We start from the raw sequence: 27,986 nt of genomic DNA, 5'->3' as shown, positions 1-27,986 counted from the left end.
CCACCAGAGCCTATGATTACACAGCATCCTATCTGTGGAAACCGGCAGTGCAGGGATAGGGAAGAAAACTATCAGCATCCAAAGGAGCCTGGCTAGCTCAGTCGGTAGAGCATGAGACTCTTAATCTCAGGGTCGTGGGTTCGAGCCCCACGTTGGGCGAAAACAACTAAAATTTTAGTGCTTTTTGACCAAAAAAATAGAAATTGAAAGTCTCTTTACAATATTTGCAATATTTTCATTGTTAACATGCAATATATGAATGCATGTCTGGATGATGTGTAATGGGGCAATACCACACCTTAATGTATTCACTGTAAAAGAAAAAGTATGTATCATCTTACTATAAAATAAAGTGGAGAAAACACAAATAAGACTTTTTTCCACACAGGTTTAATCGGCTATTTCCTGATATTCTTCAATGCGTTCTGATATTGACTGGTAATTGTGTTTGATACTTTCTTAGACTATTTCTGCCTCTGGCTGATGTGTATTTTCTTTCCAAACTCCACCAGAGCCTATGATTACACAGCATCCTATCTGTGGAAAGCGGCTGTGCAGGGATAGGGAAGAAAACTATAGGTATCCAAAGGAGCCCGGCTAGCTCAGTCGGTAGAGCATGAGACTCTTAATCTCAGGGTCGTGGGTTCGAGCCCCACGTTGGGCGAAAACAACTAAAATTTTAGTGCTTTTTGACCAAAAAAATACATCCTATCTGTGGAAAACGGCAGTGCAGGGATAGGGAAGAAAACTATAGGCTTCCAAAGGAGCCCGGCTAGCTCAGTCGGTAGAGCAAGAGACTATTAATCTCAGGGTAGTGGGTTCGAGCCCCACGTTGGGCGAAAACAACTAAAATTTTAGTGCTTTTTGACCAAAAAAATAGAAATTGAAAGTCTCTTTACAATATTTGCAATATTTTCATTGTTAACATGCAATGTATGAATGCATGTCTGGATGATGTGTAATGGGGCAATACCATACCTTAATGTATTCACTGTAAATGAAAAAGTATGTATCATCTTATTATAAAATAAAGTGGAGAAAACACAAATAAGACTTTTTTTCACACAGGTTCAGTCAGCTATTTCCTGATATTCTTCAAAGCGTTCTGATATTGACTGGTAATTGTGTTTGATACTTTCTTAGACTATTTCTGCCTCTGGCTGATGTGTATTTTCTTTCCAAACTCCACCAGAGCCTATGATTGCACAGCATCCTATCTGTGGAAACCGGCAGTGCAGGGATAGGGAAGAAAACTATAGGCATCCAAAGGAGCCTGGCTAGCTCAGTCGGTAGAGCATGAGACTCTTAATCTCAGGGTCGTGTGTTCGAGCCCCACGTTGGGCGAAAACAACTAAAATTTTAGTGCTTTTTGACCAAAAAAATAGAAATTGAAAGTCTCTTTACAATATTTGCAATATTTTCATTGTTAACATGCAATATATGAATGCATGTCTGGATGATGTGTAATGGGGCAATACCATACCTTAATGTATTCACTGTAAAAGAAAAAGTATGTGTCATCTTACTATAAAATAAAGTGGAGAAAACACAAATAAGACTTTTTTCCACACAGGTTTAATCGGCTATTTCCTGATATTCTTCAATGCGTTCTGATATTGACTGGTAATTGTGTTTGATACTTTCTTAGACTATTTCTGCCTCTGGCTGATGTGTATTTTCTTTCCAAACTCCACCAGAGCCTATGATTACACAGCATCCTATCTGTGGAAAGCGGCTGTGCAGGGATAGGGAAGAAAACTATAGGTATCCAAAGGAGCCCGGCTAGCTCAGTCGGTAGAGCATGAGACTCTTAATCTCAGGGTCGTGGGTTAGAGCCCCACGTTGGGCGAAAACAACTAAAATTTTAGTGCTTTTTGACCAAAAAAATACATCCTATCTGTGGAAAACGGCAGTGCAGGGATAGGGAAGAAAACTATAGGCATCCAAAGGAGCCCGGCTAGCTCTGTCGGTAGAGCAAGAGACTATTAATCTCAGGGTCGTGTGTTCGAGCCCCACGTTGGGCGAAAACAACTAAAATTTTAGTGCTTTTTGACCAAAAAAATAGAAATTGAAAGTCTCTTTACAATATTTGCAATATTTTCATTGTTAACATGCAATGTTTGAATGCATGTCTGGATGATGTGTAATGGGGCAATACCATACCTTAATGTATTCACTGTAAAAGAAAAAGTATGTATCATCTTATTATAAAATAAAGTGGAGAAAACACAAATAAGACTTTTTTTCACACAGGTTCAGTCAGCTATTTCCTGATATTCTTCAAAGCGTTCTGATATTGACTGGTAATTGTGTTTGATACTTTCTTAGACTATTTCTGCCTCTGGCTGATGTGTATTTTCTTTCCAAACTCCACCAGAGCCTATGATTACACAGCATCCTATCTGTGTAAAGCGGCAGTGCAGGGATAGGGAAGAAAACTATAGGCATCCAAAGGAGCCCGGCTAGCTCAGTCGGTAGAGCATGAGACTCTTAATCTCAGGGTCGTGGGTTCGAGCCCCACGTTGGGCGAAAACAACTAAAATTTTAGTGCTTTTTGACCAAAAAAATAGAAATTGAAAGTCTCTTTACAATATTTGCAATATTTTCATTGTTAACATGCAATATATGAATGCATGTCTGGATGATGTGTAATGGGGCAATACCACACCTTAATGTATTCACTGTAAAAGAAAAAGTATGTATCATCTTACTATAAAATAAAGTGGAGAAAACACAAATAAGACTTTTTTCCACACAGGTTTAATCGGCTATTTCCTGATATTCTTCAATGCGTTCTGATATTGACTGGTAATTGTGTTTGATACTTTCTTAGACTATTTCTGCCTCTGGCTGATGTGTATTTTCTTTCCAAACTCCACCAGAGCCTATGATTACACAGCATCCTATCTGTGGAAAGCGGCTGTGCAGGGATAGGGAAGAAAACTATAGGTATCCAAAGGAGCCCGGCTAGCTCAGTCGGTAGAGCATGAGACTCTTAATCTCAGGGTCGTGGGTTCGAGCCCCACGTTGGGCGAAAACAACTAAAATTTTAGTGCTTTTTGACCAAAAAAATACATCCTATCTGTGGAAAACGGCAGCGCAGGGATAGGGAAGAAAACTATAGGCATCCAAAGGAGCCCGGCTAGCTCAGTCGGTAGAGCAAGAGACTATTAATCTCAGGGTCGTGGGTTCGAGCCCCACGTTGGGCGAAAACAACTAAAATTTTAGTGCTTTTTGACCAAAAAAATAGAAATTGAAAGTCTCTTTACAATATTTGCAATATTTTCATTGTTAACATGCAATATATGAATGCATGTCTGGATGATGTGTAATGGGGCAATACCATACCTTAATGTATTCACTGTAAAAGAAAAAGTATGTGTCATCTTACTATAAAATAAAGTGGAGAAAACACAAATAAGACTTTTTTCCACACAGGTTTAATCGGCTATTTCCTGATATTCTTCAATGCGTTCTGATATTGACTGGTAATTGTGTTTGATACTTTCTTAGACTATTTCTGCCTCTGGCTGATGTGTATTTTCTTTCCAAACTCCACCAGAGCCTATGATTACACAGCATCCTATCTGTGGAAAGCGGCTGTGCAGGGATAGGGAAGAAAACTATAGGTATCCAAAGGAGCCCGGCTAGCTCAGTCGGTAGAGCATGAGACTCTTAATCTCAGGGTCGTGGGTTCGAGCCCCACGTTGGGCGAAAACAACTAAAATTTTAGTGCTTTTTGACCAAAAAAATAGAAATTGATAGTCTCTTTACAATATTTGCAATATTTTCATTGTTAACATGCAATATATGAATGCATGTCTGGATGATGTGTAATGGGGCAATACCACACCTTAATGTATTCACTGTAAAAGAAAAAGTATGTATCATCTTACTATAAAATAAAGTGGAGAAAACACAAATAAGACTTTTTTCCACACAGGTTTAATCGGCTATTTCCTGATATTCTTCAATGCGTTCTGATATTGACTGGTAATTGTGTTTGATACTTTCTTAGACTATTTCTGCCTCTGGCTGATGTGTATTTTCTTTCCAAACTCCACCAGAGCCTATGATTACACAGCATCCTATCTGTGGAAACCGGCAGTGCAGGGATAGGGAAGAAAACTCTCAGCATCCAAAGGAGCCCGGCTAGCTCAGTCGGTAGAGCATGAGACTCTTAATCTCAGGGTCGTGGGTTCGAGCCCCACGTTGGGCGAAAACAACTAAAATTGTAGTGCTTTTTGACCAAAAAAATACATCCTATCTGTGGAAACCGGCAGTGCAGGGATAGGGAAGAAAACTAGAGGCATCCAAAGGAGCCTGGCTAGCTCAGTCGGTAGAGCATGAGACTCTTAATCTCAGGGTCGTGGGTTCGAGCCCCACGTTGGGCGAAAACAACTAAAATTTTAGTGCTTTTTGACCAAAAAATAGAAATTGAAAGTCTCTTTACAATATTTGCAATATTTTGATTGTTAACATGCAATATATGAATGCATGTCTGGATGATGTGTAATGGGGCAATACCACACCTTAATGTATTCACTGTAAAAGAAAAAGTATGTATCATCTTACTATAAAATAAAGTGGAGAAAACACAAATAAGACTTTTTTCCACACAGGTTTAATCGGCTATTTCCTGATATTCTTCAATGCGTTCTGATATTGACTGGTAATTGTGTTTGATACTTTCTTAGACTATTTCTGCCTCTGGCTGATGTGTATTTTCTTTCCAAACTCCACCAGAGCCTATGATTACACAGCATCCTATCTGTGGAAAGCGGCTGTGCAGGGATAGGGAAGAAAACTATATGCATCCAAAGGAGCCCGGCTAGCTCAGTCGGTAGAGCATGAGACTCTTAATCTCAGGGTCGTGGGTTGGGCGAAAACAACTAAAATTTTAGTGCTTTTTGACCAAAAAAATAGAAATTGAAAGTCTCTTTACAATATTTGCAATATTTTCATTGTTAACATGCAATGTATGAATGCATGTCTGGATGATGTGTAATGGGGCAATACCATACCTTAATGTATTCACTGTAAAAGAAAAAGTATGTATCATCTTATTATAAAATAAAGTGGAGAAAACACAAATAAGACTTTTTTTCACACAGGTTCAGTCAGCTATTTCCTGATATTCTTCAAAGCGTTCTGATATTGACTGGTAATTGTGTTTGATACTTTCTTAGACTATTTCTGCCTCTGGCTGATGTGTATTTTCTTTCCAAACTCCACCAGAGCCTATGATTGCACAGCATCCTATCTGTGGAAACCGGCAGTGCAGGGATAGGGAAGAAAACTATAGGCATCCAAAGGAGCCTGACTAGCTCAGTCGGTAGAGCATGAGACTCTTAATCTCAGGGTCGTGTGTTCGAGCCCCACGTTGGGCGAAAACAACTAAAATTTTAGTGCTTTTTGACCAAAAAAATAGAAATTGAAAGTCTCTTTACAATATTTGCAATATTTTCATTGTTAACATGCAATATATGAATGCATGTCTGGATGATGTGTAATGGGGCAATACCATACCTTAATGTATTCACTGTAAAAGAAAAAGTATGTGTCATCTTACTATAAAAAAAAGTGGAGAAAACACAAATAAGACTTTTTTCAACACAGGTTTAATCGGCTATTTCCTGATATTCTTCAATGCGTTCTGATATTGACTGGTAATTGTGTTTGATACTTTCTTAGACTATTTCTGCCTCTGGCTGATGTGTATTTTCTTTCCAAACTCCACCTGAGCCTATGATTACACAGCATCCTATCTGTGGAAAGCGGCTGTGCAGGGATAGGGAAGAAAACTATATGCATCCAAAGGAGCCCGGCTAGCTCAGTCGGTAGAGCATGAGACTCTTAATCTCAGGGTCGTGGGTTCGAGCCCCATGTTGGGCGAAAACAACTAAAATTTTAGTGCTTTTTGACCAAAAAAATAGAAATTGAAAGTCTCTTTACAATATTTGCAATATTTTCATTGTTAACATGCAATATATGAATGCATGTCTGGATGATGTGTAATGGGGCAATACCACACCTTAATGTATTCACTGTAAAAGAAAAAGTATGTATCATCTTACTATAAAATAAAGTGGAGAAAACACAAATAAGACTTTTTTCCACACAGGTTTAATCGGCTATTTCCTGATATTCTTCAATGCGTTCTGATATTGACTGGTAATTGTGTTTGATACTTTCTTAGACTATTTCTGCCTCTGGCTGATGTGTATTTTCTTTCCAAACTCCACCAGAGCCTATGATTACACAGCATCCTATCTGTGGAAAACGGCAGTGCAGGGATAGGGAAGAAAACTATAGGCCTCCAAAGGAGCACGGCTAGCTCAGTCGGTAGAGCATGAGACTCTTAATCTCAGGGTCGTGGGTTCGAGCCCCACGTTGGGCGAAAACAACTAAAATTTTAGTGCTTTTTGACCAAAAAAATAGAAATTGAAAGTCTCTTTACAATATTTGCAATATTTTGATTGTTAACATGCAATATATGAATGCATGTCTGGATGATGTGTAATGAGGCAATACCACACCTTAATGTATTCACTGTAAAAGAAAAAGTATGTATCATCTTACTATAAAATAAAGTGGAGAAAACACAAATAAGACTTTTTCCACACAGGTTTAATCGGCTATTTCCTGATATTCTTCAATGCGTTCTGATATTGACTGGTAATTGTGTTTGATACTTTCTTAGACTATTTCTGCCTCTGGCTGATGTGTATTTTCTTTCCAAACTCCACCAGAGCCTATGATTACACAGCATCCTATCTGTGGAAAGCGGCTGTGCAGGGATAGGGAAGAAAACTATAGGCATCCAAAGGAGCCCGGCTAGCTCAGTCGGTAGAGCATGAGACTCTTAATCTCAGGGTCGTGGGTTCGAGCCCCACGTTGGGCAAAAACAACTAAAATTGTAGTGCTTTTTGACCAAAAAAATACATCCTATCTGTGGAAACCGGCAGTGCAGGGATAGGGAAGAAAACTAGAGGCATCCAAAGGAGCCTGGCTAGCTCAGTCGGTAGAGCATGAGACTCTTAATCTCAGGGTCGTGGGTTCGAGCCCCACGTTGGGCGAAAACAACTAAAATTTTAGTGCTTTTTGACCAAAAAAATAGAAATTGAAAGTCTCTTTACAATATTTGCAATATTTTGATTGTTAACATGCAATATATGAATGCATGTCTGGATGATGTGTAATGGGGCAATACCACACCTTAATGTATTCACTGTAAAAGAAAAAGTATGCATCATCTTACTATAAAATAAAGTGGAGAAAACACAAATAAGACTTTTTTCCACACAGGTTTAATCGGCTATTTCCTGATATTCTTCAATGCGTTCTGATATTGACTGGTAATTGTGTTTGATACTTTCTTAGACTATTTCTGCCTCTGGCTGATGTGTATTTTCTTTCCAAACTCCACCAGAGCCTATGATTACACAGCATCCTATCTGTGGAAAGCGGCTGTGCAGGGATAGGGAAGAAAACTATAGGCATCCAAAGGAGCCCGACTAGCTCAGACGGTAGAGCAAGAGACTATTAATCTCAGGGTCGTGGGTTCGAGCCCCACGTTGGGCGAAAACAACTAAAATTTTAGTGCTTTTTGACCAAAAAAATAGAAATTGAAAGTCTCTTTACAATATTTGCAATATTTTCATTGTTAACATGCAATGTATGAATGCATGTCTGGATGATGTGTAATGGGGCAATACCATACCTTAATGTATTCACTGTAAAAGAAAAAGTATGTATCATCTTATTATAAAATAAAGTGGAGAAAACACAAATAAGACTTTTTTTCACACAGGTTCAGTCAGCTATTTCCTGATATTCTTCAAAGCGTTCTGATATTGACTGGTAATTGTGTTTGATACTTTCTTAGACTATTTCTGCCTCTGGCTGATGTGTATTTTCTTTCCAAACTCCACCAGAGCCTATGATTGCACAGCATCCTATCTGTGGAAACCGGCAGTGCAGGGATAGGGAAGAAAACTATAGGCATCCAAAGGAGCCTGGCTAGCTCAGTCGGTAGAGCATGAGACTCTTAATCTCAGGGTCGTGTGTTCGAGCCCCACGTTTGGCGAAAACAACTAAAATTTTAGTGCTTTTTGACCAAAAAAATAGAAATTGAAAGTCTCTTTACAATATTTGCAATATTTTCATTGTTAACATGCAATATATGAATGCATGTCTGGATGATGTGTAATGGGGCAATACCATACCTTAATGTATTCACTGTAAAAGAAAAAGTATGTGTCATCTTACTATAAAATAAAGTGGAGAAAACACAAATAAGACTTTTTTTCCACACAGGTTTAATCGGCTATTTCCTGATATTCTTCAATGCGTTCTGATATTGACTGGTAATTGTGTTTGATACTTTCTTAGACTATTTCTGCCTCTGGCTGATGTGTATTTTCTTTCCAAACTCCACCAGAGCCTATGATTGCACAGCATCCTATCTGTGGAAACCGGCAGTGCAGGGATAGGGAAGAAAACTATATGCATCCAAAGGAGCCCAGCTAGCTCAGTCGGTAGAGCATGAGACTCTTAATCTCAGGGTCGTGTGTTCGAGCCCCACGTTGGGCGAAAACAACTAAAATTTTAGTGCTTTTTGACCAAAAAAATAGAAATTGAAAGTCTCTTTACAATATTTGCAATATTTTCATTGTTAACATGCAATATATGAATGCATGTCTGGATGATGTGTAATGGGGCAATACCATACCTTAATGTATTCACTGTAAAAGAAAAAGTATGTGTCATCTTACTATAAAATAAAGTGGAGAAAACACAAATAAGACTTTTTTCCACACAGGTTTAATCGGTTATTTCCTGATATTCTTCAATGCGTTCTGATATTGACTGGTAATTGTGTTTGATACTTTCTTAGACTATTTCTGCCTCTGGCTGATGTGTATTTTCTTTCCAAACTCCACCAGAGCCTATGATTACACAGCATCCTATCTGTGGAAAACGGCAGTGCAGGGATAGGGAAGAAAACTATATGCATCCAAAGGAGCCCGGCTAGCTCAGTCGGTAGAGCATGAGACTCTTAATCTCAGGGTCGTGGGTTCGAGCCCCACGTTGGGCGAAAACAACTAAAATTTTAGAGCTTTTTGACCAAAAAAATAGAAATTGAAAGTCTCTTTACAATATTTGCAATATTTTCATTGTTAACATGCAATATATGAATGCATGTCTGGATGATGTGTAATGGGGCAATACCACACCTTAATGTATTCACTGTAAAAGAAAAAGTATGTATCATCTTACTATAAAATAAAGTGGAGAAAACACAAATAAGACTTTTTTCCACACAGGTTTAATCGGCTATTTCCTGATATTCTTCAATGCGTTCTGATATTGACTGGTAATTGTGTTTGATACTTTCTTAGACTATTTCTGCCTCTGGCTGATGTGTATTTTCTTTCCAAACTCCACCAGAGCCTATGATTACACAGCATCCTATCTGTGGAAACCGGCAGTGCAGGGATAGGGAAGAAAACTATCAGCATCCAAAGGAGCCCGGCTAGCTCAGTCGGTAGAGCATGAGACTCTTAATCTCAGGGTCGTGGGTTCGAGCCCCACGTTGGGCGAAAACAACTAAAATTTTAGTGCTTTTTGACCAAAAAAATAGAAATTGAAAGTCTCTTTACAATATTTGCAATATTTTCATTGTTAACATGCAATATATGAATGCATGTCTGGATGATGTGTAATGGGGCAATACCACACCTTAATGTATTCACTGTAAAAGAAAAAGTATGTATCATCTTACTATAAAATAAAGTGGAGAAAACACAAATAAGACTTTTTTCCACACAGGTTTAATCGGCTATTTCCTGATATTCTTCAATGCGTTCTGATATTGACTGGTAATTGTGTTTGATACTTTCTTAGACTATTTCTGCCTCTGGCTGATGTGTATTTTCTTTCCAAACTCCACCAGAGCCTATGATTACACAGCATCCTATCTGTGGAAAGCGGCTGTGCAGGGATAGGGAAGAAAACTATAGGTATCCAAAGGAGCCCGGCTAGCTCAGTCGGTAGAGCATGAGACTCTTAATCTCAGGGTCGTGGGTTCGAGCCCCACGTTGGGCGAAAACAACTAAAATTTTAGTGCTTTTTGACCAAAAAAATACATCCTATCTGTGGAAAACGGCAGTGCAGGGATAGGGAAGAAAACTATAGGCTTCCAAAGGAGCCCGGCTAGCTCAGTCGGTAGAGCAAGAGACTATTAATCTCAGGGTAGTGGGTTCGAGCCCCACGTTGGGCGAAAACAACTAAAATTTTAGTGCTTTTTGACCAAAAAAATAGAAATTGAAAGTCTCTTTACAATATTTGCAATATTTTCATTGTTAACATGCAATGTATGAATGCATGTCTGGATGATGTGTAATGGGGCAATACCATACCTTAATGTATTCACTGTAAATGAAAAAGTATGTATCATCTTATTATAAAATAAAGTGGAGAAAACACAAATAAGACTTTTTTTCACACAGGTTCAGTCAGCTATTTCCTGATATTCTTCAAAGCGTTCTGATATTGACTGGTAATTGTGTTTGATACTTTCTTAGACTATTTCTGCCTCTGGCTGATGTGTATTTTCTTTCCAAACTCCACCAGAGCCTATGATTGCACAGCATCCTATCTGTGGAAACCGGCAGTGCAGGGATAGGGAAGAAAACTATAGGCATCCAAAGGAGCCTGGCTAGCTCAGTCGGTAGAGCATGAGACTCTTAATCTCAGGGTCGTGTGTTCGAGCCCCACGTTGGGCGAAAACAACTAAAATTTTAGTGCTTTTTGACCAAAAAAATAGAAATTGAAAGTCTCTTTACAATATTTGCAATATTTTCATTGTTAACATGCAATATATGAATGCATGTCTGGATGATGTGTAATGGGGCAATACCATACCTTAATGTATTCACTGTAAAAGAAAAAGTATGTGTCATCTTACTATAAAATAAAGTGGAGAAAACACAAATAAGACTTTTTTCCACACAGGTTTAATCGGCTATTTCCTGATATTCTTCAATGCGTTCTGATATTGACTGGTAATTGTGTTTGATACTTTCTTAGACTATTTCTGCCTCTGGCTGATGTGTATTTTCTTTCCAAACTCCACCAGAGCCTATGATTACACAGCATCCTATCTGTGGAAAGCGGCTGTGCAGGGATAGGGAAGAAAACTATAGGTATCCAAAGGAGCCCGGCTAGCTCAGTCGGTAGAGCATGAGACTCTTAATCTCAGGGTCGTGGGTTAGAGCCCCACGTTGGGCGAAAACAACTAAAATTTTAGTGCTTTTTGACCAAAAAAATACATCCTATCTGTGGAAAACGGCAGTGCAGGGATAGGGAAGAAAACTATAGGCATCCAAAGGAGCCCGGCTAGCTCTGTCGGTAGAGCAAGAGACTATTAATCTCAGGGTCGTGTGTTCGAGCCCCACGTTGGGCGAAAACAACTAAAATTTTAGTGCTTTTTGACCAAAAAAATAGAAATTGAAAGTCTCTTTACAATATTTGCAATATTTTCATTGTTAACATGCAATGTTTGAATGCATGTCTGGATGATGTGTAATGGGGCAATACCATACCTTAATGTATTCACTGTAAAAGAAAAAGTATGTATCATCTTATTATAAAATAAAGTGGAGAAAACACAAATAAGACTTTTTTTCACACAGGTTCAGTCAGCTATTTCCTGATATTCTTCAAAGCGTTCTGATATTGACTGGTAATTGTGTTTGATACTTTCTTAGACTATTTCTGCCTCTGGCTGATGTGTATTTTCTTTCCAAACTCCACCAGAGCCTATGATTACACAGCATCCTATCTGTGGAAACCGGCAGTGCAGGGATAGGGAAGAAAACTATCAGCATCCAAAGGAGCCCGGCTAGCTCAGTCGGTAGAGCATGAGACTCTTAATCTCAGGGTCGTGGGTTGGAGCCCCACGTTGGGCGAAAACAACTAAAATTTTAGTGCTTTTTGACCAAAAAAATAGAAATTGAAAGTCTCTTTACAATATTTGCAATATTTTCATTGTTAACATGCAATATATGAATGCATGTCTGGATGATGTGTAATGGGGCAATACCACACCTTAATGTATTCACTGTAAAAGAAAAAGTATGTATCATCTTACTATAAAATAAAGTGGAGAAAACACAAATAAGACTTTTTTCCACACAGGTTTAATCGGCTATTTCCTGATATTCTTCAATGCGTTCTGATATTGACTGGTAATTGTGTTTGATACTTTCTTAGACTATTTCTGCCTCTGGCTGATGTGTATTTTCTTTCCAAACTCCACCAGAGCCTATGATTACACAGCATCCTATCTGTGGAAAGCGGCTGTGCAGGGATAGGGAAGAAAACTATAGGTATCCAAAGGAGCCCGGCTAGCTCAGTCGGTAGAGCATGAGACTCTTAATCTCAGGGTCGTGGGTTCGAGCCCCACGTTGGGCGAAAACAACTAAAATTTTAGTGCTTTTTGACCAAAAAAATAGAAATTGAAAGTCTCTTTACAATATTTGCAATATTTTCATTGTTAACATGCAATATATGAATGCATGTCTGGATGATGTGTAATGGGGCAATACCACACCTTAATGTATTCACTGTAAACGAAAAAGTATGTATCATCTTACTATAAAATAAAGTGGAGAAAACACAAATAAGACTTTTTTCCACACAGGTTTAATCGGCTATTTCCTGATATTCTTCAATGCGTTCTGATATTGACTGGTAATTGTGTTTGATACTTTCTTAGACTATTTCTGCCTCTGGCTGATGTGTATTTTCTTTCCAAACTCCACCAGAGCCTATGATTACACAGCATCCTATCTGTGGAAACCGGCAGTGCAGGGATAGGGAAGAAAACTATCAGCATCCAAAGGAGCCCGGCTAGCTCAGTCGGTAGAGCATGAGACTCTTAATCTCAGGGTCGTGGGTTGGAGCCCCACGTTGGGCGAAAACAACTAAAATTTTAGTGCTTTTTGACCAAAAAAATAGAAATTGAAAGTCTCTTTACAATATTTGCAATATTTTCATTGTTAACATGCAATATATGAATGCATGTCTGGATGATGTGTAATGGGGCAATACCACACCTTAATGTATTCACTGTAAAAGAAAAAGTATGTATCATCTTACTATAAAATAAAGTGGAGAAAACACAAATAAGACTTTTTTCCACACAGGTTTAATCGGCTATTTCCTGATATTCTTCAATGCGTTCTGATATTGACTGGTAATTGTGTTTGATACTTTCTTAGACTATTTCTGCCTCTGGCTGATGTGTATTTTCTTTCCAAACTCCACCAGAGCCTATGATTACACAGCATCCTATCTGTGGAAAGCGGCTGTGCAGGGATAGGGAAGAAAACTATAGGTATCCAAAGGAGCCCGGCTAGCTCAGTCGGTAGAGCATGAGACTCTTAATCTCAGGGTCGTGGGTTCGAGCCCCACGTTGGGCGAAAACAACTAAAATTTTAGTGCTTTTTGACCAAAAAAATACATCCTATCTGTGGAAAACGGCAGTGCAGGGATAGGGAAGAAAACTATAGGCATCCAAAGGAGCCCGGCTAGCTCAGTCGGTAGAGCAAGAGACTATTAATCTCAGGGTAGTGGGTTCGAGCCCCACGTTGGGCGAAAACAACTAAAATTTTAGTGCTTTTTGACCAAAAAAATAGAAATTGAAAGTCTCTTTACAATATTTGCAATATTTTCATTGTTAACATGCAATGTATGAATGCATGTCTGGATGATGTGTAATGGGGCAATACCATACCTTAATGTATTCACTGTAAATGAAAAAGTATGTATCATCTTATTATAAAATAAAGTGGAGAAAACACAAATAAGACTTTTTTTCACACAGGTTCAGTCAGCTATTTCCTGATATTCTTCAAAGCGTTCTGATATTGACTGGTAATTGTGTTTGATACTTTCTTAGACTATTTCTGCCTCTGGCTGATGTGTATTTTCTTTCCAAACTCCACCAGAGCCTATGATTGCACAGCATCCTATCTGTGGAAACCGGCAGTGCAGGGATAGGGAAGAAAACTATAGGCATCCAAAGGAGCCTGGCTAGCTCAGTCGGTAGAGCATGAGACTCTTAATCTCAGGGTCGTGTGTTCGAGCCCCACGTTGGGCGAAAACAACTAAAATTTTAGTGCTTTTTGACCAAAAAAATAGAAATTGAAAGTCTCTTTACAATATTTGCAATATTTTCATTGTTAACATGCAATATATGAATGCATGTCTGGATGATGTGTAATGGGGCAATACCATACCTTAATGTATTCACTGTAAAAGAAAAAGTATGTGTCATCTTACTATAAAATAAAGTGGAGAAAACACAAATAAGACTTTTTTCCACACAGGTTTAATCGGCTATTTCCTGATATTCTTCAATGCGTTCTGATATTGACTGGTAATTGTGTTTGATACTTTCTTAGACTATTTCTGCCTCTGGCTGATGTGTATTTTCTTTCCAAACTCCACCAGAGCCTATGATTACACAGCATCCTATCTGTGGAAAGCGGCTGTGCAGGGATAGGGAAGAAAACTATAGGTATCCAAAGGAGCCCGGCTAGCTCAGTCGGTAGAGCATGAGACTCTTAATCTCAGGGTCGTGGGTTCAAGCCCCACGTTGGGCGAAAACAACTAAAATTTTAGTGCTTTTTGACCAAAAAAATACATCCTATCTGTGGAAAACGGCAGTGCAGGGATAGGGAAGAAAACTATAGGCATCCAAAAGAGCCCGGCTAGCTCAGTCGGTAGAGCAAGAGACTATTAATCTCAGGGTCGTGTGTTCGAGCCCCACGTTGGGCGAAAACAACTAAAATTTTAGTGCTTTTTGACCAAAAAAATAGAAATTGAAAGTCTCTTTACAATATTTGCAATATTTTCATTGTTAACATGCAATGTATGAATGCATGTCTGGATGATGTGTAATGGGGCAATACCATACCTTAATGTATTCACTGTAAAAGAAAAAGTATGTATCATCTTATTATAAAATAAAGTGGAGAAAACACAAATAAGACTTTTTTCACACAGGTTCAGTCAGCTATTTCCTGATATTCTTCAAAGCATTCTGATATTGACTGGTAATTGTGTTTGATACTTTCTTAGACTATTTCTGCCTCTGGCTGATGTGTATTTTCTTTCCAAACTCCACCAGAGCCTATGATTGCACAGCATCCTATCTGTGGAAACCGGCAGTGCAGGGATAGGGAAGAAAACTATAGGCATCCAAAGGAGCCTGGCTAGCTCAGTCGGTAGAGCATGAGACTCTTAATCTCAGGGTCGTGTGTTCGAGCCCCACGTTGGGCGAAAACAACTAAAATTTTAGTGCTTTTTGACCAAAAAAATAGAAATTGAAAGTCTCTTTACAATATTTGCAATATTTTCATTGTTAACATGCAATATATGAATGCATGTCTGGATGATGTGTAATGGGGCAATACCACACCTTAATGTATTCACTGTAAAAGAAAAAGTATGTATCATCTTACTATAAAATAAAGTGGAGAAAACACAAATAAGACTTTTTTCCACACAGGTTTAATCGGCTATTTCCTGATATTCTTCAATGCGTTCTGATATTGACTGGTAATTGTGTTTGATACTTTCTTAGACTATTTCTGCCTCTGGCTGATGTGTATTTTCTTTCCAAACTCCACCAGAGCCTATGATTACACAGCATCATATCTGTGGAAAGCGGCAGTGCAGGGATAGGGAAGAAAACTATAGTCATCCAAAGGAGCCCGGCTAGCTCAGTCGGTAGAGCATGAGACTCTTAATCTCAGGGTCGTGGGTTCGAGCCCCACGGTGGGCGAAAACAACTAAAATTGTAGTGCTTTTTGACCAAAAAAATACATCCTATCTGTGGAAAACGGCAGTGCAGGGATAGGGAAGAAAACTATAGTCATCCAAAGGAGCCCGGCTAGCTCAGTCGGTAGAGCAAGAGACTATTAATCTCAGGGTAGTGGGTTCGAGCCCCACGTTGGGCGAAAACAACTAAAACTTTAGTGCTTTTTGACCAAAAAAATAGAAATTGAAAGTCTCTTTACAATATTTGCAATATTTTCATTGTTAACATGCAATGTATGAATGCATGTCTGGATGATGTGTAATGGGGCAATACCATACCTTAATGTATTCACTGTAAATGAAAAAGTATGTATCATCTTATTATAAAATAAAGTGGAGAAAACACAAATAAGACTTTTTTTCACACAGGTTCAGTCAGCTATTTCCTGATATTCTTCAAAGCGTTCTGATATTGACTGGTAATTGTGTTTGATACTTTCTTAGACTATTTCTGCCTCTGGCTGATGTGTATTTTCTTTCCAAACTCCACCAGAGCCTATGATTGCACAGCATCCTATCTGTGGAAACCGGCAGTGCAGGGATAGGGAAGAAAACTATAGGCATCCAAAGGAGCCTGGCTAGCTCAGTCGGTAGAGCATGAGACTCTTAATCTCAGGGTCGTGTGTTCGAGCCCCACGTTGGGCGAAAACAACTAAAATTTTAGTGCTTTTTGACCAAAAAAATAGAAATTGAAAGTCTCTTTACAATATTTGCAATATTTTCATTGTTAACATGCAATATATGAATGCATGTCTGGATGATGTGTAATGGGGCAATACCATACCTTAATGTATTCACTGTAAACGAAAAAGTATGTGTCATCTTACTATAAAATAAAGTGGAGAAAACACAAATAAGACTTTTTTCCACACAGGTTTAATCGGCTATTTCCTGATATTCTTCAATGCGTTCTGATATTGACTGGTAATTGTGTTTGATACTTTCTTAGACTATTTCTGCCTCTGGCTGATGTGTATTTTCTTTCCAAACTCCACCAGAGCCTATGATTACACAGCATCCTATCTGTGGAAAGCGGCTGTGCAGGGATAGGGAAGAAAACTATAGGTATCCAAAGGAGCCCGGCTAGCTCAGTCGGTAGAGCATGAGACTCTTAATCTCAGGGTCGTGGGTTCAAGCCCCACGTTGGGCGAAAACAACTAAAATTTTAGTGCTTTTTGACCAAAAAAATACATCCTATCTGTGGAAAACGGCAGTGCAGGGATAGGGAAGAAAACTATAGGCATCCAAAGGAGCCCGGCTAGCTCAGTCGGTAGAGCAAGAGACTATTAATCTCAGGGTCGTGTGTTCGAGCCCCACGTTGGGCGAAAACAACTAAAATTTTAGTGCTTTTTGACCAAAAAAATAGAAATTGAAAGTCTCTTTACAATATTTGCAATATTTTCATTGTTAACATGCAATGTATGAATGCATGTCTGGATGATGTGTAATGGGGCAATACCATACCTTAATGTATTCACTGTAAAAGAAAAAGTATGTATCATCTTATTATAAAATAAAGTGGAGAAAACACAAATAAGACTTTTTTCACACAGGTTCAGTCAGCTATTTCCTGATATTCTTCAAAGCATTCTGATATTGACTGGTAATTGTGTTTGATACTTTCTTAGACTATTTCTGCCTCTGGCTGATGTGTATTTTCTTTCCAAACTCCACCAGAGCCTATGATTGCACAGCATCCTATCTGTGGAAACCGGCAGTGCAGGGATAGGGAAGAAAACTATAGGCATCCAAAGGAGCCTGGCTAGCTCAGTCGGTAGAGCATGAGACTCTTAATCTCAGGGTCGTGGGTTTGAGCCCCCCGTTGGGCGAAAACAACTAAAATTGTAGTGCTTTTTGACCAAAAAAATACATCCTATCTGTGGAACACGGCAGTGCAGGGATAGGGAAGAAAACTATAGGCATCCAAAGGAGCCCGGCTAGCTCAGTTGGTAGAGCATGAGACTCTTAATCTCAGGGTCGTGGGTGCGAGCCCCACGTTGGGCAAAAACAACTAAAATTTTAATGCTTTTTGACCAAAAAAATAGAAATTGAAAGTCTCTTTACAATATTTGCAATATTTTGATAGTTAACATGCAGTATATGAATGCATGTCTGGATGATGTGTAATGGGGCAATACCACACCTTAATGTATTCACTGTAAAAGAAAAAGTATGTATCATCTTACTATAAAATAAAGTGGAGAAAACACAAATAAGACTTTTTTCCACACAGGTTTAATCGGCTATTTCCTGATATTCTTCAATGCGTTCTGATATTGACTGGTAATTGTGTTTGATACTTTCTTAGACAATTTCTGCCTCTGGCTGATGTGTATTTTCTTTCCAAACTCCACCAGAGCCTATGATTACACAGCATCCTATCTGTGGAAAACGGCAGTGCAGGGATAGGGAAGAAAACTATAGGCATCCAAAGGAGCCCGGCTAGCTCAGTCGGTAGAGCATGAGACTCTTAATCGCAGGGTCGTGGGTTCGAGCCCCACATTGGGCGAAAACAACTAAAATTGTAGTACTTTTTGACCAAAAAAATACATCCTATCTGTGGAAAACGGCAGTGCAGGGATAGGGAAGAAAACTATAGGCATCCAAAGGAGCCCGGCTAGCTCAGTCGGTAGAGCATGAGACTCTTAATCTCAGGGTCGTGGGTGCGAGCCCCACGTTGGGCGAAAACAACTAAAATTTTAATGCTTTTTGACCAACAAAATAGAAATTGAAAGTCTCTTTACAATATTTGCAATATTTTGATAGTTAACATGCAGTATATGAATGCATGTCTGGATGATGTGTAATGGGGCAATACCACACCTTAATGTATTCACTGTAAAAGAAAAAGTATGTATCATCTTACTATAAAATAAAGTGGAGAAAACACAAATAAGACTTTTTTCCACACAGGTTTAATCGGCTATTTCCTGATATTCTTCAATGCATTCTGATATTGACTGGTAATTGTGTTTGATACTTTCTTAGACTATTTCTGCCTCTGGCTGATGTGTATTTTCTTTCCAAACTCCACCAGAGCCTATGATTACACAGCATCCTATCTGTGGAAAACGGCAGTGCAGGGATAGGGAAGAAAACTATAGGCATCCAAAGGAGCCCGGCTAGCTCAGTCGGTAGAGCATGAGACTCTTAATCTCAGGGTTGTGGGTTCGAGCCCCACGTTGGGGGAAAACAACTAAAATTGTAGTGCTTTTTGACCAAAAAAATAGAAATTGAAAGTCTCTTTGCAATATTTTCATTGTTAACATGCAATATATGAATGCATGTCTGGATGATGTGTAATGGGGCAATACCATACCTTAATGTATTCACTGTAAAAGAAAAAGTATGCATCATCTTACTATAAAATAAAGTGGAGAAAACACAAATAAGACTTTTTTCCACACAGGTTTAATCGGCTATTTCCTGATATTCTTCAATGCGTTCTGATATTGACTGGTAATTGTGTTTGATACTTTCTTAGACTATTTCTGCCTCTGGCTGATGTGTATTTTCTTTCCAAACTCCACCAGAGCCTATGATTACACAGCATCCTATCTGTGGAAAGCGGCAGTGCAGGGATAGGGAAGAAAACTATAGGCATCCAAAGGAGCCCGGCTAGCTCAGTCGGTAGAGCATGAGACTCTTAATCTCAGGGTCGTGGTTTTGAGCCCCACGTTGGGCGAAAACAACTAAAATTTTAGTGCTTTTTGACCAAAAAAATAGAAATTGAAAGTCTCTTTACAATATTTGCAATATTTTGATTGTTAACATGCAATATATGAATGCATGTCTGGATGATGTGTAATGGGGCAATACCACACCTTAATGTATTCACTGTAAAAGAAAAAGTATGTATCATCTTACTATAAAATAAAGTGGAGAAAACACAAATAAGACTTTTTTCCACACAGGTTTAATCGGCTATTTCCTGATATTCTTCAATGCGTTCTGATATTGACTGGTAATTGTGTTTGATACTTTCTTAGACTATTTCTGCCTCTGGCTGATGTGTATTTTCTTTCCAAACTCCCCCAGAGCCTATGATTACACAGCATCCTATCTGTGGAAAGCGGCAGTGCAGGGATAGGGAAGAAAACTATAGGAATACAAAGGAGCCCGGCTAGCTCAGTCGGTAGAGCATGAGACTCTTAATCTCAGGGTCGTGGGTTCGAGCCCCACGTTGGGCGAAAACAACTAAAATTTTAGTGCTTTTTGACCAAAAAAATAGAAATTGAAAGTCTCTTTGCAATATTTTCATTGTTAACATGCAATATATGAATGCATGTCTGGATGATGTGTAATGGGGCAATACCACACCTTAATGTATTCACTGTAAAAGAAAAAGTATGTATCATCTTACTATAAAATAAAGTGGAGAAAACACAAATAAGACTTTTTTCCACACAGGTTTAATCGGCTATTTCCTGATATTCTTCAATGCGTTCTGATATTGACTGGTAATTGTGTTTGATACTTTCTTAGACTATTTCTGCCTCTGGCTGATGTGTATTTTCTTTCCAAACTCCACCAGAGCCTATGATTACACAGCATCCTATCTGTGAAAAACGGCAGTGCAGGGATAGGGAAGAAAACTATAGGCATCCAAAGGAGCCCGGCTAGCTCAGTCGGTAGAGCATGAGACTCTTAATCTCAGGGTTGTGGGTTCGAGCCCCACGTTGGGCGAAAACAACTAAAATTGTAGTGCTTTTTGACCAAAAAAATACATCCTATCTGTGGAAAAAGGCAGTGCAGGGATAGGGAAGAAAACTATAGGCATCCAAAGGAGCCCGTCTAGCTCAGTCGGTAGAGCATGAGACTCTTAATCTCAGGGTCGTGGGTTCGAGCCCCACGTTGGGCGAAAACAACTAAAATTGTAGTGCTTTTTGACCAAAAAAATACATCCTATCTGTGGAAAACGGCAGTGCAGGGATAGGGAAGAAAACTATGGGCATCCAAAGAAGCCCGGCTAGCTCAGTCGGTAGAGCATGAGACTCTTAACCTCAGGGTTGTGGGTTCGAGCCCCACTTTGGGCGAACACAACTAAAATTGTAGTGCTTTTTGACCAAAAAAATACATCCTATCTGTGGAAAACGGCACGGATAGGGAAGAAAACTATGGGCATCCAAAGGAGCCCGGCTTGCTCAGTCAGTAGCGCATGAGACGCTTAATCTCAGGGTCGTGGGTGCGAGCCCCACGTTGGGCGAAAACAAATAAAATTTTAATGCTTTTTGACCAAAAAAATAGAAATTGAAAGTCTCTTTACAATATTTGGAATATTTTGATTGTTAACATGCAATATATGAATGCATGTCTGGATGATGTGTAATGGGGCAATACCACACCTTAATGTATTCACTGTAAAAGAAAAAGTATGTATCATCTTACTATAAAATAAAGTGGAGAAAACACAAATAAGACTTTTTTCCACACAGGTTTAATCGGCTATTTCCTGATATTCTTCAATGCGTTCTGATATTGACTGGTAATTGTGTTTGATACTTTCTTAGACTATTTCTGCCTCTGGCTGATGTGTATTTTCTTTCCAAACTCCACCAGAGCCTATGATTACACAGCATCCTATCTGTGGAAAACGGCAGTGCAGGGATAGGGAAGAAAACTATAGGCATCCCAAGGAGCCCGGCTAGCTCAGTCGGTAGAGCATGAGACTCTTAATCTCAGGGTTGTGGGTTCGAGCCCCACGTTGGGCGAAAACAACTAAAATTTTAGTGCTTTTTGACCAAAAAAATAGAAATTGAAAGTCTCTTTGCAATATTTTCATTGTTAACATGCAATATATGAATGCATGTCTGGATGATGTGTAATGGGGCAATACCACACCTTAATGTATTCACTGTAAAAGAAAAAGTATGTATCATCTTACTATAAAATAAAGTGGAGAAAACACAAATAAGACTTTTTTCCACACAGGTTTAATCGGCTATTTCCTGATATTCTTCAATGCGTTCTGATATTGACTGGTAATTGTGTTTGATACTTTCTTAGACTATTTCTGCCTCTGGCTGATGTGTATTTTCTTTCCAAACTCCACCAGAGCCTATGATTACACAGCATCCTATCTGTGAAAAACGGCAGTGCAGGGATAGGGAAGAAAACTATAGGCATCCAAAGGAGCCCGGCTAGCTCAGTCGGTAGAGCATGAGACTCTTAATCTCAGGGTTGTGGGTTCGAGCCCCACGTTGGGCGAAAACAACTAAAATTGTAGTGCTTTTTGACCAAAAAAAACATCCTATCTGTGGAAAAAGGCAGTGCAGGGATAGGGAAGAAAACTATAGGCATCCAAAGGAGCCCGGCTAGCTCAGTCGGTAGAGCATGAGACTCTTAACCTCAGGGTTGTGGGTTCGAGCCCCACTTTGGGCGAACACAACTAAAATTGTAGTGCTTTTTGACCAAAAAAATACATCCTATCTGTGGAAAACGGCACGGATAGGGAAGAAAACTATGGGCATCCAAAGGAGCCCGGCTTGCTCAGTCAGTAGCGCATGAGACGCTTAATCTCAGGGTCGTGGGTTCGGGCCCCACGTTGGGGGTAACAACTAAAATTTTAGTGCTTTTTGACCAAAAAAATAGAAATTGAAAGTCTCTTTACAATATTTGCAATATTTTCATTGTTAACATGCAATATATGAATGCATGTCTGGATGATATGTAATGGGGCAATACCACACCTTAATGTATTCACTGTAAAAGAAAAAGTATGTATCATCTTACTATAAAATAAAGTGGAGAAAACACAAATAAGACTTTTTTCCACACAGGTTTAATCGGCTATTTCCTGATATTCTTCAATGCGTTCTGATATTGACTGGTAATTGTGTTTGATACTTTCTTAGACTATTTCTGCCTCTGGCTGATGTGTATTTTCTTTCCAAACTCCACCAGAGCCTATGATTACACAGCATCCTATCTGTGGAAAACGGCAGTGCAGGGATAGGGAAGAAAACTATAGGCATCCAAAAGAGCCCGGCTAGCTCAGTCGGTAGAGCATGAGACTCTTAATCTCAGGGTCGTGGGTTCGAGCCCCACGTTGGGCGAACACAACTAAAATTGTAGTGCTTTTTGACCAAAAAAATACATCCTATCTGTGGAAAACGGCAGTGCAGGGATAGGGAAGAAAACTATGGGCATCCAAAGGAGCCTGGCTTGCTCAGTCGGTAGCGCATGAGACACTTAATCTCAGGGTTGTGGGTTCGAGCCCCACGTTGGGCGAAAACAACTAAAATTTTAGTGCTTTTTGACCAAAAAAATAGAAATTGAAAGTCTCTTTACAATATTTGCAATATTTTGATTGTTAACATGCAATATATGAATGCATGTCTGGATGATGTGTAATGGGGCAATACCACACCTTAATGTATTCACTGTAAAAGAAAAAGTATGTATCATCTTACTATAAAATAAAGTGGAGAAAACACAAATAAGACTTTTTTCCACACAGGTTTAATCGGCTATTTCCTGATATTCTTCAATGCGTTCTGATATTGACTGGTAATTGTGTTTGATACTTTCTTAGACTATTTCTGCCTCTGGCTGATGTGTATTTTCTTTCCAAACTCCACCAGAGCCTATGATTACACAGCATCCTATCTGTGGAAAACGGCAGTGCAGGGATAGGGAAGAAAACTATAGGCATCCAAAGGAGCCCGGCTAGCTCAGTCGGTAGAGCATGAGACTCTTAATCTCAGGGTCGTGGGTTCGAGCCCCACGTTGGGCGAAAACAACTAAAATTGTAGTGCTTTTTGACCAAAAAAATACATCCTATCTGTGGAAAACGGCAGTGCAGGGATAGGGAAGAAAACTATGGGCATCCAAAGAAGCCCGGCTAGCTCAGTCGGTAGAGCATGAGACTCTTAACCTCAGGGTTGTGGGTTCGAGCCCCACTTTGGGCGAACACAACTAAAATTGTAGTGCTGTTTGACCAAAAAAATACATCCTATCTGTGGAAAACGGCACGGATAGGGAAGAAAACTATGGGCATCCAAAGGAGCCCGGCTTGCTCAGTCAGTAGCGCATGAGACGCTTAATCTCAGGGTCGTGGGTTCGGGCCCCACGTTGGGGGTAACAACTAAAATTTTAGTGCTTTTTGACCAAAAAAATAGAAATTGAAAGTCTCTTTACAATATTTGCAATATTTTCATTGTTAACATGCAATATATGAATGCATGTCTGGATGATATGTAATGGGGCAATACCACACCTTAATGTATTCACTGTAAAAGAAAAAGTATGTATCATCTTACTATAAAATAAAGTGGAGAAAACACAAATAAGACTTTTTTCCACACAGGTTTAATCGGCTATTTCCTGATATTCTTCAATGCGTTCTGATATTGACTGGTAATTGTGTTTGATACTTTCTTAGACTATTTCTGCCTCTGGCTGATGTGTATTTTCTTTCCAAACTCCACCAGAGCCTATGATTACACAGCATCCTATCTGTGGAAAACGGCAGTGCAGGGATAGGGAAGAAAACTATAGGCATCCAAAAGAGCCCGGCTAGCTCAGTCGGTAGAGCATGAGACTCTTAATCTCAGGGTCGTGGGTTCGAGCCCCACGTTGGGCGAACACAACTAAAATTGTAGTGCTTTTTGACCAAAAAAATACATCCTATCTGTGGAAAACGGCAGTGCAGGGATAGGGAAGAAAACTATGGGCATCCAAAGGAGCCTGGCTTGCTCAGTCGGTAGCGCATGAGACTCTTAATCTCAGGGTTGTGGGTTCGAGCCCCACGTTGGGCGAAAACAACTAAAATTTTAGTGCTTTTTGACCAAAAAAATAGAAATTGAAAGTCTCTTTACAATATTTGCAATATTTTGATTGTTAACATGCAATATATGAATGCATGTCTGTATGATGTGTAATGGGGCAATACCACACCTTAATGTATTCACTGTAAAAGAAAAAGTATGTATCATCTTACTATAAAATAAAGTGGAGAAAACACAAATAAGACTTTTTTCCACACAGGTTTAATCGGCTATTTCCTGATATTCTTCAATGCGTTCTGATATTGACTGGTAATTGTGTTTGATACTTTCTTAGACTATTTCTGCCTCTGGCTGATGTGTATTTTCTTTCCAAACTCCACCAGAGCCTATGATTACACAGCATCCTATCTGTGGAAAACGGCAGTGCAGGGATAGGGAAGAAAACTATAGGCATCCAAAGGAGCCCGGCTAGCTCAGTCGGTAGAGCATGAGACTCTTAATCTCAGGGTCGTGGGTTCGAGCCCCACGTTGGGCGAAAACAACTAAAATTGTAGTGCTTTTTGACCAAAAAAATACATCCTATCTGTGGAAAACGGCAGTGCAGGGATAGGGAAGAAAACTATAGACATCCAAAGGAGCCCGGCTAGCTCAGTCGGTAGAGCATGAGACTCTTAATCTCAGGGTCGTGGGTTCGAGCCCCACGTTGGGCGAAAACAACTAAAATTGTAGTGCTTTTTGACCAAAAAAATACATCCTATCTGTGGAAAACGGCAGTGCAGGGATAGGGAAGAAAACTATGGGCATCCAAAGAAGCCCGGCTAGCTCAGTCGGAAGAGCATGAGACTCTTAATTTCAGCGTCGTGGGTTCGAGCTCCACGTTGGGCGAACACAACTAAAATTGTAGTGCTTTTTGACCAAAAAAATACATCCTATCTGTGGAAAACGGCAGTGCAGGGATAGGGAAGAAAACTATGGGCATCCAAAGGAGCCTGGCTTGCTCAGTCGATAGCGCATGAGACTCTTAATCTCAGGGTTGTGGGTTCGAGCCCCACGTTGGGCGAAAACAACTAAAATTTTAGTGCTTTTTGACCAAAAAAATAGAAATTGAAAGTCTCTTTACAATATTTGCAATATTTTGATTGTTAACATGCAATATATGAATGCATGTCTGGATGATGTGTAATGGGGCAATACCACACCTTAATGTATTCACTGTAAAAGAAAAAGTATGTATCATCTTACTATAAAATAAAGTGGAGAAAACACAAATAAGACTTTTTTCCACACAGGTTTAATCGGCTATTTCCTGATATTCTTCAATGTGTTCTGATATTGACTGGTAATTGTGTTTGATACTTTCTTAGACTATTTCTGCCTCTGGCTGATGTGTATTTTCTTTCCAAACTCCACCAGAGCCTATGATTACACAGCATCCTATCTGTGGAAAACGGCAGTGCAGGGATAGGGAAGAAAACTATAGGCATCCAAAGGAGCCCGGCTAGCTCGGTCGGTAGAGCATGAGACTCTTAATCTCAGGGTCGTGGGTTCGAGCCCCACGTTGGGCAAAAACAACTAAAATTGTAGTGCTTTTTGACCAAAAAAATACATCCTATCTGTGGAAAATGGCAGTGCAGGGATAGGGAAGAAAACTATAGGCATCCAAAGGAGCCTGGCTAGCTCAGTCGGTAGAGCATGAGACTCTTAATCTCAGGGTCGTGGGTTCGAGCCCCACGTTGGGGGAAAACAACTAAAATTTTAGTGCTTTTTGACCAAAAAAATAGAAATTGAAAGTCTCTTTACAATATTTGCAATATTTTCATTGTTAACATGCAATATATGAATGCATGACTGGATGATGTGTAATGGGGCAATACCACACCTTAATGTATTCACTGTAAAAGAAAAAGTATGTATCATCTTACTATAAAATAAAGTGGAGAAAACACAAATAAGACTTTTTTCCACACAGGTTTAATCGGCTATTTCCTGATATTCTTCAATGCGTTCTGATATTGACTGGTAATAGTGTTTGATACTTTCTTAGACTATTTCTGCCTCTGGCTGATGTGTATTTTCTTTCCAAACTCCACCAGAGCCTATGATTACACAGCATCCTATCTGTGGAAAGCGGCAGTGCAGGGATAGGGAAGAAAACTATAGGCATCCAAAGGAGCCCGGCTAGCTCAGTCGGTAGAGCATGAGACTCTTAATCTCAGGGTCGTGGGTTCGAACCCCACGTTGGGCGAAAACAACTAAAATTGTAGTGCTTTTTGACCAAAAAAATAGAAATTGAAAGTCTCTTTGCAATATTTTCATTGTTAACATGCAATATATGAATGCATGTCTGGATGATGTGTAATGGGGCAATACCATACCTTAATGTATTCACTGTAAAAGAAAAAGTATGCATCATCTTACTATAAAATAAAGTGGAGAAAACACAAATAAGACTTTTTTCCACACAGGTTTAATCGGCTATTTCCTGATATTCTTCAATGCGTTCTGATATTGACTGGTAATTGTGTTTGATACTTTCTTAGACTATTTCTGCCTCTGGCTGATGTGTATTTTCTTTCCAAACTCCACCAGAGCCTATGATTACACAGCATCCTATCTGTGGAAAACGGCAGTGCAGGGATAGGGAAGAAAACTATAGGCATCCAAAGGAGCCCGGCTAGCTCAGTCGGTAGAGCATGAAACTCTTCATCTCAGGGTCGTGGGTTCGAGCCCCACGTTGGGCGAAAACAACTAAAATTGTAGTGCTTTTTGACCAAAAAAATACATCCTATCTGTGGAAAACAGCAGTGCAGGGATAGGGAAGAAAACTATAGGCATCCAAAGAAGCCCGGCTAGCTCAGTCGGTAGAGCATGAGACTCTTAATCTCAGGGTCGTGGGTTCGAGCCCCACGTTGGGCGAACACAACTAAAATTGTAGTGCTTTTTGACCAAAAAAATACATCCTATCTGTGGAAAACGGCAGTGCAGGGATAGGGAAGAAAACTATAGGCATCCAAAGGAGCCCAGCTAGCTCAGTCGGTAGAGCATGAGACTCTTAATCTCAGGGTCGTGGGTTTGAGCCCCACGTTGGGCGAAAACAACTAAATTTTTAGTGCTTTTTGACCAAAAAAATAGAAATTGAAAGTCTCTTTACAATATTTGCAATATTTTCATTGTTAACATGCAATATATGAATGCATGTCTGGATGATGTGTAATGGGGCAATACCACACCTTAATGTATTCACTGTAAAAGAAAAAGTATGTATCATCTTACTATAAAATAAAGTGGAGAAAACACAAATAAGACTTTTTTCCACACAGGTTTAATCGGCTATTTCCTGATATTCTTCAATGCGTTCTGATA

The 27,986-nt window shown here is 39.3% G+C and overlaps 12 non-coding genes across 12 annotated transcripts; all 12 read left to right on the top strand.

Annotated features, from left to right (window-relative positions):
- Positions 1–766: 766 nt before the first annotated feature.
- Positions 767–839, top strand: TRNAN-AUU (transfer RNA asparagine (anticodon AUU)). Its single transcript has one exon. It is a non-coding gene; the product is annotated as a tRNA-Asn (tRNA).
- A 1,112-nt stretch (positions 840–1,951) lies between these two features.
- On the top strand, positions 1,952–2,024 carry TRNAN-AUU (transfer RNA asparagine (anticodon AUU)). Its single transcript has one exon. It is a non-coding gene; the product is annotated as a tRNA-Asn (tRNA).
- A 1,112-nt stretch (positions 2,025–3,136) lies between these two features.
- TRNAN-AUU (transfer RNA asparagine (anticodon AUU)) lies at positions 3,137–3,209 on the top strand. Its single transcript has one exon. It is a non-coding gene; the product is annotated as a tRNA-Asn (tRNA).
- Positions 3,210–6,831: 3,622 nt separating this feature from the next.
- On the top strand, positions 6,832–6,904 carry TRNAK-CUU (transfer RNA lysine (anticodon CUU)). Its single transcript has one exon. It is a non-coding gene; the product is annotated as a tRNA-Lys (tRNA).
- A 607-nt stretch (positions 6,905–7,511) lies between these two features.
- On the top strand, positions 7,512–7,584 carry TRNAN-AUU (transfer RNA asparagine (anticodon AUU)). Its single transcript has one exon. It is a non-coding gene; the product is annotated as a tRNA-Asn (tRNA).
- Positions 7,585–10,212: 2,628 nt separating this feature from the next.
- On the top strand, positions 10,213–10,285 carry TRNAN-AUU (transfer RNA asparagine (anticodon AUU)). The gene has a single exon. It is a non-coding gene; the product is annotated as a tRNA-Asn (tRNA).
- A 1,112-nt stretch (positions 10,286–11,397) lies between these two features.
- On the top strand, positions 11,398–11,470 carry TRNAN-AUU (transfer RNA asparagine (anticodon AUU)). Its single transcript has one exon. It is a non-coding gene; the product is annotated as a tRNA-Asn (tRNA).
- A 2,122-nt stretch (positions 11,471–13,592) lies between these two features.
- On the top strand, positions 13,593–13,665 carry TRNAN-AUU (transfer RNA asparagine (anticodon AUU)). The gene has a single exon. It is a non-coding gene; the product is annotated as a tRNA-Asn (tRNA).
- Positions 13,666–14,777: 1,112 nt separating this feature from the next.
- TRNAN-AUU (transfer RNA asparagine (anticodon AUU)) lies at positions 14,778–14,850 on the top strand. The gene has a single exon. It is a non-coding gene; the product is annotated as a tRNA-Asn (tRNA).
- Positions 14,851–15,961: 1,111 nt separating this feature from the next.
- Positions 15,962–16,034, top strand: TRNAN-AUU (transfer RNA asparagine (anticodon AUU)). The gene has a single exon. It is a non-coding gene; the product is annotated as a tRNA-Asn (tRNA).
- Positions 16,035–17,146: 1,112 nt separating this feature from the next.
- Positions 17,147–17,219, top strand: TRNAN-AUU (transfer RNA asparagine (anticodon AUU)). The gene has a single exon. It is a non-coding gene; the product is annotated as a tRNA-Asn (tRNA).
- Positions 17,220–26,795: 9,576 nt separating this feature from the next.
- On the top strand, positions 26,796–26,868 carry TRNAK-CUU (transfer RNA lysine (anticodon CUU)). Its single transcript has one exon. It is a non-coding gene; the product is annotated as a tRNA-Lys (tRNA).
- The last annotated feature ends 1,118 nt before the right edge of the window (positions 26,869–27,986 follow it).

Source organism: Ambystoma mexicanum, chromosome 4q, assembly GCF_040938575.1.
Source record: "Ambystoma mexicanum isolate Mex_15411 chromosome 4q, UKY_AmexF1_1, whole genome shotgun sequence".
Taxonomy (NCBI): Eukaryota; Metazoa; Chordata; class Amphibia; order Caudata; family Ambystomatidae; genus Ambystoma; species Ambystoma mexicanum.
The sequence above is the reverse complement of the archived record's forward strand: the minus strand, read 5'-3'. Positions and strand labels throughout refer to the sequence as shown.